The following is a 12,322-nucleotide window of genomic DNA, read 5'->3' as shown; positions in this document are numbered from 1 at the left end:
TCTAAGAAGCACAGCTTTTCTTACCTGTCGTACGGTGTGCGCTTTCATAGTTCGGCCATGTCTCAGTGGACGCCATAAAACTACTGCAGGTTGAAAGAGCGAGCACTTGTGCATTTGGTTTAAGACTAGTACTCCGTAAACTGAAAGGGTAAATTTCGGCAGACATGCCAATGCCTGCTTTCTACGTCAATTCCCAAAAAGCTCTTGGCCGAAGGCACCCATGTTTCCTTACTGAGAATAACTAAACACTGCTGCTGAAACTGGCGCTCCGAATGCGTTCAAAGATGGTAACGACATACTTTCTTTCCGTAGGTTTCTATCTTTTTTTTCAATAGCGAATGTGATAGCTCGCGAACATGAAGCCTAATCTCCAATGGGTACATATTTTTATGGCGGCTGTTATTTTGAAGGAATGAACCTGAATTTCAGTAATGTAGCCGACGTTGTGGCTCGGATTGCTCTGTGCACCCAAGATGAATTTTGTAATTTTTCGTTGTAATACGTTGTTTTCATACTTTTCGCAAAGCGCCTGTTCACAGCGTTCATGTCCAATTGGAACTCTACAAGAATGCACACGCTGCTTGGTGTGGCAGAAAAATGGTTCACGATAAATTTCTTAAAGCATTCTAGGACCAACACGGATGGCTGTATCATGCTCTATAAGTAGCTTGCATTCCTTCCAGTGGCACTGAAGGCAAACTTTTTTTTTCCTTTACAGAAGTCGTCTTGTGCGTTTTTCTCCTGAACATGTACGCTTACGCGACTTTCGTCGTTCGTTACTTCCATGAAATCGGCCCAATATTGGAAATGGATTGGCAAAGGCCTGTCCTACAATGGACCAGAGCGAAACCATCCATTTGCAATATTGGCCCAATTGCCTGTGCTAGTTGGCCGATGTTGTCTATGCACGTTGACCCGTTTGCGCTTCCAGTGGGGCTCGATTTTGACAACATTTTGGGAAGAAATATGGAGCTACTCTCCTCACATGCTGGCGTTTCTCCCTTTGCAGTGTTTGCCAAAGGCCTGGCTTCGATAAAAATGAGAAGCGTGTCCTGTGTTCAACGCCGGTAAGTGACGCGCGGAACGTAGCTTCTCGGGGCCACCATCACCGCAATCGGTGTATCAGACGCCGCCCGGAGGCTTGATTACCAGCCACTTTCTTGGTTGGCCTCACTCGCGTCACACACACCGACTTCGTCAGAGCAGTTTCTAAGCAACAGCGACAGAGGACATGAGTGCACAGGAAGCGAGAACTAGTATAATAAAAAAAAAAGATCGAAACAAATTGAAGAAAGCACGGGACGAAACCTCTATTGACTGGCATTTCTCTTCAAAGGCGTACCGACAAAAATGTCGCCAAAGCAAGGTATCTTCGGGAAACATCGAAGGCGGAAACCACAGTGGAGAGAGAACGGAAATGAGCGCGAGCAAAACAAAGCGCAATCAGCGGCAATGACAGAGCGGAACAAAAGCCAGGAGAAAACAAGGTTAAGGCAGTTATTTTGCAAGCCCACCCGGGAATGGTAGGGACGGCGATAAATTAGGCGCAAAAAAAAATTAAACCAAAAACCACAGTTCCAGAAAGTTAAGAACAGCGATGACTAAAAGAACAATGCACGGAATATGGGAACCGAAGAGAGGACTTATATTAGTCGACACAGTAACTTTCAAAAGGCATACCAATATGCGGCGCTTATGGCCTTTCATCGTCCAGTTCCAGTCGAATGCCTGGCGGAGGGGAGGTGGGGAGGTGGCTCCCTTATTATGGAGTCTATGTAGGGCCGAGCGTAGGCACCGACGCACAAAGTCGAGTCTTGACCTCAGAGATGCGAGGCGCATGCAAAAGAAAATTCAGCGCAGAATTCAAGCAGTACAGGCACAACGTTGGAGGTCATTCTGTGAAACGCTTGATCCACGGAAACCGTTGTCACGCATCTGGAATGTAGTTCGTGGCCTTCGAACATCCCCACACCAGCTGCACCCTTTCAAGTCTCTTTCACTCTTCCAACGACGTGGCGAGGTCGAGGTAGCTGAGGATTTCTGCGCTAGGGTAGCAGGACCATCTTCCCCATCTGCGACGCTGCATTGCAGCGATGTTCCTGCTTCTCGGGATTCTCGGATGGACCTTCCCTTCTCCGTGGAGGAACTTGATTCTGCGCTGGCTTGTTGCAGACGATCATCATCGCCGGGACCCGACGGTGTGCCATACAGTGCACTTGCGAACCTTGGACAAGAAGCTAGGCGTGCCCTTCTGGAGCATTACAACAAATCTTGGAATGAGGGCACAGTCCCAGACGATTGGAAGTCCAGTCGTCTAGTTCCGCTCCTGAAACCAGGGAAATCGCCTCTTGACCTGACATCATACCGTCCAATTGCGCTGGCTAGTTGTGTTGGCAAAGTACTGGAAAGGATGGTACTTACACGCATTGAGTGGTACCTGGAGCGCTACCGCATATATCCGGATATAATGTCCGGGTTTCGACGCGGACGCTCTTCAATCGACAGCGTGGTCGACCTAGTGTCATCCGTCCAGCGCCAAAAACATTTGAAGCGCTTGACCGCGGCGTTGTTCCTGGATGTAAAGGGCGCATACGACAATGTAACCCACCAGGCTATTTTGGACGCTCTGGAAACTGCCGAGCTTGGTGGCCGCGTATTCTGCTGGATACGTAGTTATTTATCCAACAGATCTCTCTTTGTGCAGACAGAGGAAGGCCCAACATCTTCTCATTTCACTTCCCGTGGAGTCCCGCAGGGTGGAGTGCTCAGCCCAACGCTGTTCAACCTTACACTTGTCGGGCTTGTCGATATACTACCACAGTCGGCGCAACTCTCAATATATGCGGATGACATCTGTATCTGGGCATCTGGAGTTACGCGCCCACAAGTTCGAGCGAGACTTCAAAAGGCGTCAAGTATTCTTGCTGCCTACCTTCGCCAGCAAGGCCTACAGATTTCAACCGAAAAGTGCTCGCTGGTTGCCTTTACACGAAAGAACATGTCTCCTTATACCGTATGCATAAACGGCACAGCAATACCCTACGTAAAGAGCCATCGGTTTCTGGGAGTAATCATCGACCGAAATCTATCATGGACCCCTCATATCTCATACATGAAAAAGAGACTGACAGCGATTTCTCACGTTCTCGCCTTTCTTGGGGGAAAGTCGTGGGGAGCGTCGGTGCGGTCGATGATGCAGCTCTACAACGCCTTATTCATGGGATTTCTTCGCTACAGCCTCCCTGTACTTGGAAATATTCGAAAAACAAACATACGAAGTCTGCAGAGCGCTCAAGCTCAAGCTCTCCGGACTTGCCTAGGATTGCCAAAATGTGCCTCTACGGCCGCATCTGTACTTATCGCCCAGGAGCATCCAATCCCTACCTACTTAACAGTTGACGCACTGAGGGCACATTTCCGGCACATTTCCCGGGTTCCCTCTCACCATCTTGCCAGTCTTCTTATTACCAGGCCGCGCACATCGTTTACAGACGTCATTGACGCACATCCCGCCATTCTGCCGTCCCAGTTTACACCTGCCTCTAGACCGTCCTCGCCACTTTGGAGCCTGCATAATCCCCGTGTGCTTCTTTCGATACCTGGCATCAGGAAGAAGATAGACTTATCGCCGACAGAACTACAACAAGTCACCCTTGAATATTTACATGAGCACCATGCAAACCGGGTGCACGTTTACACCGACGGCTCAGTGAACCCTATATCTTCTTCTGGCTCCGTCGTCATACCTGCAAGCACTACAGAAATTAGAGTTAGGACAGGTCACCGCACTTCTTCGACGGGTGCAGAACTCACCGCTCTTCGTGTCGCCATTGAATGCATCAGTCAGCAGCGCCCTCAGCGGTGGTCTATTTTCACCGATTCGAAAGCTGCCCTCCAAGGCTTACAAGCTGCTCTTCGCCGTGGAGCCCATGAACAACTAGTCGCAGAAATTCGACAGCTACATAACTCTGCCATCAACAAAGGGCATGACATTATCTACCAATGGCTACCGGGGCACAGCGGCATAGCAGGTAATCACCGCGCGGATGAGGTCGCGCGAACTGCGCACGACGACGGCGATTTTGTATCGATCCCCATTTCGAGATCGGATGCAGCGAGCAGGCTTCGCGCACTTGCGCGGGACATCACGCTTGCCGCGTGGAATTCCGGCCAATTTTGCAATTCCCGTTTACAATCCTTGGACCCAGACCTGAAGCTCCGGCTACCATCAGGCCTACCACGACGAGAAGAAACTTTGCTGTGTCGCCTCTGGCTTGGTGTAGCGTTCACCAATCACTACTCCTTCTTAATCGGTATGGCTGATAGTCCTGCATGTTCCATCTGCGGGCAAGACGAGACCATAACCCACATTCTTTGTGACTGCCCTGCCTACACCACCGAAAGGCAGTCTCTCAGCCGTGCGCTGGAGCGCCTAGATACACGCCCTTTCACGGAAATGAAGATTCTCGGCCCCTGGCCGCGGCGGTCGTCGGCGGAGAAGGCCTGCAAGGCACTGCTCCGCTTCTTGAGAACTTCTGGCCTGCACGATAGGCTGTGACTTTAACGAACAGTGACGTTTTATAGTGACTTCAATTTTCTGTTACTCTCCTTTCTCTTTCTTTTTTTTATCCCCTCACCCCCTTCCCCCCGTGTAGGGTAGCAAACCGATTATTATTTCGGTTAACCTCCCTGCCTTTCCTCTTCTATATCCTCCTCCTCCTCCTATGTGTGGCCCTATTTGTCCGTTCAGAGGCCATCTCGCTGCCCGTCGAAGGGAGAGCATGATAGTCCGGTAAGCGCGCAGAGTAGAATTCCACGGGGCTAGGAAGGTCAGCGCAGCTGGTGCTGACCTTGACCATCGATAAAATTTGGCCATTGTTTTTTTCTCCAGCCATCCTCGGCTGAAATGCGTTCTCCCTTTGTCCATTTTTTTTTCCTCACATGCTGGTCGTCTTGTCCTCGTCGCTTTTGGTGTCCGGCGACGCTTCCTCGCTAGAGTGGTTTACATCGTAAAACACTTCAGTTTGTCCGCATCGACCGCTTCTTCATAGAAGCGCTGTTTTCGTTGGAACCCGGGAAAGTCTTGCGTTTTGTGCTTGGTTCGGAGGTGATATATGGGCATCAGCAATTTCTGGGACAGTTGCGTGGCCCCTCTGTTGCAGCTGGCTTCCTCTCGAGAAACACAGTGTTGCCTGCTTGGTGACTGGGCCCTTCATTAGTCGCTTGTTGAAGTTTTTTTTTCTCCTTGTTTTATTTTCTGTTTGTTTTCGACTGCCTTTCCTATGTCATGCATAGTTTGTACTCTGATGCTTTAAGTCATTACTTCAATAAAAAATTATTTAATACTTTTGGTCAATTTTAGTTCTTGTTTAGTTGTTTTTTAGTTGTCATCCACGCGTTTTCTGGAAGAGGCTGTGCCCGGTATAGGAAACTGAAAGGCCAGGGCATGCACTTACTTTCAGACACACGTTTACTCTCAATGCATGCATCTTTTCCTCCCTCACGTTCTTTCTCAGATATTTTTCTGCGCCAATCCTCCCTCATCTTCATCTCACGGAGGGAAGCGCTCATGAGGTGAGGGTGAGGACACGCTCTTGAAGGTACACTCTCATGAGAGTGCCCACATGTAATGGCGACGGGTGAAGCTCAGTTTGAGTGTAGGTTAGAGCCAGCGTGTAGAAGGTCGCAGAAATGCAGCGGACATTGCGCTTGCGATACCATGTCGCATGTATTTGCTTGGTTTCCTCCAGTAAATTCCTCAGCACTGTCAGCCGTACGGAGACGTTTATATATATTTTTACACCGTGGATACAAACCCACATGAACTGTACTCAGTCTTTCTAGACAATGTCTAGTCTCAATTTCTGAATTTTGCTTTCTTTTGTGTACACTTTTTTCTTCTTTTCAGCCTCTCCCCCAAAGAGATGTCTGCACTGAGTTAAACAGTTAGCCTACTTTCCCTCTTTTGTGATTCTTTTCCAACTCACGTTCTTCAAGGAACAGAACAGACAAGAAGCCACGCAGACAGGATCACAGCCCTTATTTTTCAAAGACAAAAGGCTTTCAGGTACAAGATACCACATCCCTGTTTTGGTCCCAAACTTTGCTACAACAATTGAAGAGTAAAAATTTAATCAGTGTGCTGCTGAAATTGCTGACACGTCATTTTCGCCTATTTACCATTTATTTTGGTTTCTTCCCTTCATGTTCTATTATAGAATCATTATAGGTGCTGAGGAAGCATTGTTGGAGTAGGTTAAAGGGACAACTAAACGGACTCCACCGAACGCGAACCCGCTAAACTCGCGGTCACAAGAAAACCACGTTTTAAAGGATGGAGAAAGCTGGCTCTATGGCCCTCCCTCCTTTCCTTTATGCTCTGCGCCTGAGCACTGCACGGCGAGGCCGAAGAAAACAGAAACAAAGAAATGAAGGCCAACAAAGTACAGAAAGACTGATGTTTAGTTCCGTAATTTCCAGTCATGCTCCACGCCTGCCTTTGTATAAGCCAGGCAACAAAGGGCAAACAGGTGCTTCATTTGGGGGCAACCGCACACTTAATTAAGGCGGCCCAGGACGGTTTTTGTTCGCCTTGGGGCGCTCTTGATTGTCATCGAAGCGCGTCTCCGCTCTCCACTGGTCCCGAATAACAGCAGGCAAACCCTTCTGCGCTGCCAGGAGCTCGGGAGCTCGCCAAGCAATTTAGAATTCGCTGCAAAGCCCTGAAGGCTAAATGAACAAAGGGGGAAAGGGGCTGGAGGCTGTTAGCTTTCGCATGACTTCAGCGTCAGTACTGCATGCACTGATGCGCCAGCAGAACATCGCACGATCGAAACCGCTCGTCTCAATTGCTCTGAAATGCTTCAAAATATTGATCACTGAATCCTGTCTCACAAATTACGCACAGCGGTTGGCAGCCATACGGGCATGTAGCGACTTATTCTAGCTTTAGAGAACTTCTTGTTGGGCTAGTCGTGTTTTAAAGGTGCCAAAAACACACACGCGCACACACACGCGGACACACGCGCGCGCACACACACACACACACGCACACACACGCACACACGCGCGCACACGCGAACGTGCGCGCACGCACACACACACACACACACACACACACAAAATACACGAGAACGGGACAGAGCGCCTCTATCCCATTTCCTTGTCTTGTGGGTGTGTGTGGTTATTGGCGCCTTTCAAACACGATAACCTCTTCTAGCAGCGACTACTTCTAGAGCAGGGTGGTTACCTAGGGAGGATAGCTTTACGGCACGTTTGTGAAAGCGCTGGCTTCATGATCGTAGCTTTCTCTTCATTGTGAACAAATTGAGCGATGGCGTAAGTCTCTGCCATCCTCGTAGCGTTCAGTGAATTATTTTTGTAAACATGTTCGCTCTTCCGTGGAGTGTTTGTCGTGGTGATCGCGAGACGGCTTTGATGGACGTTCAGCGTCGCTGATTATTCATGGCCCACGCTGTACTGAACTTGAACGATAAATGACACGATCAGGAAGAGAAGACACGGTCTTGAATACCTTAGCATTTGACCCTTTCCCCTGCCAGCTGAAGCGGCAATGCCGAGAGCAAGGTCTAATACATGAAGCTGGTGCTAGTTAAGGGAAAGCCACTTGAGCGAAAACATTTGTGTTCTTTTCGTGTTAACTAACGTCTTACAGCAAGTAAAAAAATTCAAGGGACACTTTGACGATCTAAAGTGCGCGAGGCGAAAGCCTTTCCACGCAACTTGGATTGGCTAGTCATGACTAATTAGTCATCATTAGTCATCAGTAACTAGCCATTAGTTGATTACTAACTAGTCATGATCGGTTAATGACTAACTAGTCATGACTAAATAGTTGGTGGCTGATTAATGACACGTTAATCATTACTTGTGACTAGTAATGACTAGTTATGACTTTCATTTCAGATGGACGGACGAACAGAGTCATGGCCGCGAGTATGTGTCATTAAAGGCCTTCGCTTTGAAACGCAAAGTTTACTTTAACAATTCGCTGCATATTCATGGTCATGGTGAATGATGGTGAATTCGTAAGGGCAGTACAATTTCGACTAAAAAAAGCCGCCATGGCTTTGGCTATATTGACGAATATCCTGATCAATCTCTGCGGTGCAATAGTTTCTGCTTTGGCGAAGCGGCGCCTACAATAGCGTCAAGGGTTAAGTGCTTTGTATCATAGCACCGAGTCATTGCAGTTCGTGCACTCTTTCTCAAAACATGGCGGGTTACCTACAGCGATGGTTTATAAAACACTGCCTGTGTTTTTTTCTGGTACAGCAACAAAGCTGCCGTAAACTAAACTTTTCTTCCGTCAGTATGATGAAAGCAGGAGGCAGTATTTTGACGTCGTAGTCACTCGTTATCCAACAGTGATTTCTCTGCGTGCGTGCATGCGTGCGTGCGTGCTTGAGTGGGTGCATTCAGGTACGTGAAAAACAGCTTCTGTTTACTGATTACTGCACTGTGACTAGCGTGATGGCTTTATTAGTTCGTGTCATTCGGTTGAAAGCATAGCCCTAAAAAACAAAGACCTAAATAACGAGGTTACTTCTGTGGCAGCAGGAGCTCTAGAATTAATTTTCTGGTTTAAGCAATGGACTTCGAACAGTAAGTACTATTACGAAGCTCCAGCATCTTAAGCAATTCATTTCACTCAAGCGCAGGGAATGCAAGCCTGCAAGAATGGCAGCCGAGCGGTGCGCAGCGCTTCTATGATCGATACCCGCATTATGCTGGAAAACGAAGGGGAGAGTGCGGCGTATATTTATTGAGCGCGCTAACAGCGTCGCTTGGCGCCAAATGGCATCCCTTGTGTCTCGTCCCCGCTACCTCAGCTGGAGTGATGTGGAATAAAAAAAAACAAAATGCAAAGACTAAAAACTCACTCGTAAAGCGCAAACCGATACCGCAATCCGGGCACAAAATAGAAGGTGCAACCTTGGCAGGGTGGGAGAAGTGTCTGTAATATGTGAAAACCAGTGCTTTCAAAACACTATGATAACAAAACAAAGTGAGGAGAAAAACACATGAAAAGGAATGTGAAGTCATCGTTTAGTGGCATACCGGTTTTGACTGTGGCGCGTAGACTCATCTGCACCAACGTGACGTCGGCCCCAACGAAACGTGTTCATTCCAGTTTAAGATGAATCTTTTTTTTTTATAGCGAGAGCTCTACTCTTCGGGGTACATCTTCCAATTCTAATGTGGATGATACAATGACCTTCAATGCCTCACAAGGTCCAACCGATATTAACTGTGTGGCGGTATGGTCAAAGCTATGGTAGTATGACCACGTGACCATACAAATATGACTACAGGGTAAATGACCTTGACTTTTGACCTTGACACTTGATTTCCGGCAGCGGAGACCACGCTTTACAGAGCTTTCACTCGTATAACTAGGTTCAAGCCATGTTGAGCCCCAACAATTTTTTTTATTTTGTTGTCTTGGGCTTTTTTTCTCTTTTATGGGAAATGAAAAGCACCAGCGATGAAGAGCATGCTGTCAGTTGTGCCTGATATAATCAAATCTTGCTTTTCTCGCTGCTGCATTTCCTGCCTTCAACTCAAAGAGATGGAGAGGGCGCAAGGGCTGCAGAAAAGAACGAACGCTTTTCAGTGACTTCTTATACCAAACTTTTACACAAGCGAAGACTATTGCGCAATCGTTTTTGCGTTTATAATACATCTTAAACCTTCGACCCCGGTGGTGTCAATTGACACCACAACACAAATATTCCCCACGCGCCTCAGTAACGGAAGAAAAATATTAATTTTTAATAGGATAGTTCCTGCGGGATCCCTGTTGCTATCGGCATTGCTGTTCATGCATTTCCATTGAGCTTTGCGGTCTAAGGAAGCAGAAGCAGCAGCATGGTAGACATGTGGTGAGGAAGCCGAATAATAGCAGATTCGTAATTTTATAACCTCACTAACCATTTCTTCTTTCCCACTCTGATTTTTAAATGTTTTGTGAAATAGCTATTCAAGCTTATATTCGAGTAGCCAATATTATTGAATCCGTTGGGGCTGCGCTGTAACAAGTTTTTGACATGTGCGATTTTGACACCACCAGATTCCAGCGGTAGCGAGTGGTGGCCATTGAGTGAAGACAGGAATCTTTCTAGAGAAAGTTCCGGTAGTCTTTTTGCTGATGCACCTAAAATGAAGAGTTTGTTTGCTGGTAACAAGAATATAGCTCGCGTAAAATAGACGAATTAATAAAACTAACTTTCTGATGAAATGCAAAACAAAAATTATCGCTTTCGTAGAAATTAAACGTTTGGATCGAGCCTGGAAATGACAATGCAAATGTCGGCGAACAGCAACCGGAGCAAAGGAACAGTGAGAATAAACGGACGTCTGACCTTGGGCTTTTCATCCTTTTTTTTCTACCGCCCTCCCCCTTCTTTGATCATCGGCAGTGAGCTGCAAGAAGCGACCGGGGTATTCACACTGCAACTCGCACACTACCGCTCTTGAAGTGCGTGTAGCGCACCATCGAAGCTTGGAGCAATATAGCGTGTTTTTCTACTTTTTCTTTAAAACACGTATTCGTCACGCTATTCAGCAGCTTCCGCTTCCTCTCTGGCCGAAAGATATCCGCGCATCTGGCTATTTTTTATTATCACCTGTGCAGAACAACATTTGGGCAAGATGCAGAAACGACAGATTATCTTCCTGTTCCTGAATTGTTTTGTAGTTGACAGCTGGTTCGGAAACAGATTCAAGCCAGATGCACTGTGCCTAGCGCGAACTGAGAACTTAGATGTGCTGGGTTTTGAAGAGGGCGTTACAGATTAAGAGAAGGCCTTCATCTTCTCTAAAGTCACCTTCCATAAATGCTGCGCAAATTTTGAAAATGTGTGTTGTTGACGTGACATACTATCAGCTGGAGTACACGATTGTCAGCGACAAAAACGAGAAAAATTGATACAAAGCGCTCGTTAAACAGGAGAGAGCGGCACCTTTTGTGGCACTTGCAAGACCCATATATCCCTTACGATGTAAAAAAAAAAAGCTTCTGTTGAGTTTTGAACACTGAAAAATAAGAAACTATTATGATTTTATGTTTTGAATTGCGGTAACCAAAGCGGTCCCTTTAGCATTTTACGCCCACTGAGTCCTGGTGTGCGATTTTGACATCCTAACTATAAATCAATCAGTACTTTCAGCACGGCTTTAAAATTTTACTGTATAATTATGGAAGCAAAGCGAAACAATCTGCTACCAAAACAAAAAATCTAGGGCCCAAAGGGTTAAAAGAGAAAACTACCATTTTACTCAAACGCCCAGCAACTAAGTTTTCTGTGTTTTCAAAACACACTTTATTGGCGTACTTCTATACCCATGCTGTGAAAGGACAGCTGCAATCCTGTTCCGACAAATGAAAGTTCTATGAGTGGGAGCCTGTGGAACTAAAACATATTCTGATTGAAATAGATCCGGTCTGCATATACAACGAGGTCGACGCAAAGACCAAATATTTTCTAAAGTAATCATAAATCCCGGTTGTATGCGCATTTAAGTACTGTCTTTTCTACCGTTCTCTTAGATCCATCCGGTAACCACTTTCACATAGAATTTGTAGCAAGCCAGCTGATGTGTTGTTCGTGTATAAGGGTGGCTTTCAGCCATCAGGCGACTTTGTACTAGCGATTCATTTTCGTGTTTTCGTCTTACTTTTCTCCTTTGGTGAATTTCCTTAAGCCAGCGAACAGGATGTTGAGAGGCACTTTATAACACAACCAATAGCAGAGTTGCCCTGTTCTTAATCCTAGTATTGCGCGAACGCTGGCTTGGCTCAGAAACATTCTCAAAGACTTTTTAGGAGCTTTTCTCATTTCGCTGAAACTTTTATTATTTATATTCAAAGGTTAAACAATCGGAAACTGTGCAATCCATTTTCTTTTAAATTTTTCTTCCTGTCTACGCATTGCAGGGTATCCATGGCTATGAAAGTCAGTCTGAAAAAGAGAATGCGCTAAGAATCTGCTACACGCATGTAGAGAGATGTGCACATCGCTCTTGTATCGCAAGAAGCTAAATGAATCTCATATTCCCGTGGTGGGAGAAAGCGGAAGTCACTCGTAAGTTGGGAAATTGTTTTCCGTTCTTCCTTCCCATTCTTAGTGGAGCAACGGCGAACGACTCTCCATGTTTACCAAAAACGTTGCTTGCGCAATGTCTCTTTCAGCCGACGCCAAAAGTGATATTAACGCTACCCCGGCGGAGCCTAACGGGAGTAGGTGGTACATAGGCTTTGGTGGCGGAGTAGCCTAATCAGATTACGTAGGCGTCCGGA

This window comes from Amblyomma mixtum, chromosome 7 (genome assembly GCF_055824585.1).
Source record: "Amblyomma mixtum isolate Tamu chromosome 7, ASM5582458v1, whole genome shotgun sequence".
NCBI lineage: Eukaryota > Metazoa > Arthropoda > Arachnida > Ixodida > Ixodidae > Amblyomma > Amblyomma mixtum.
The sequence above is the reverse complement of the archived record's forward strand: the minus strand, read 5'-3'. Positions refer to the sequence as shown.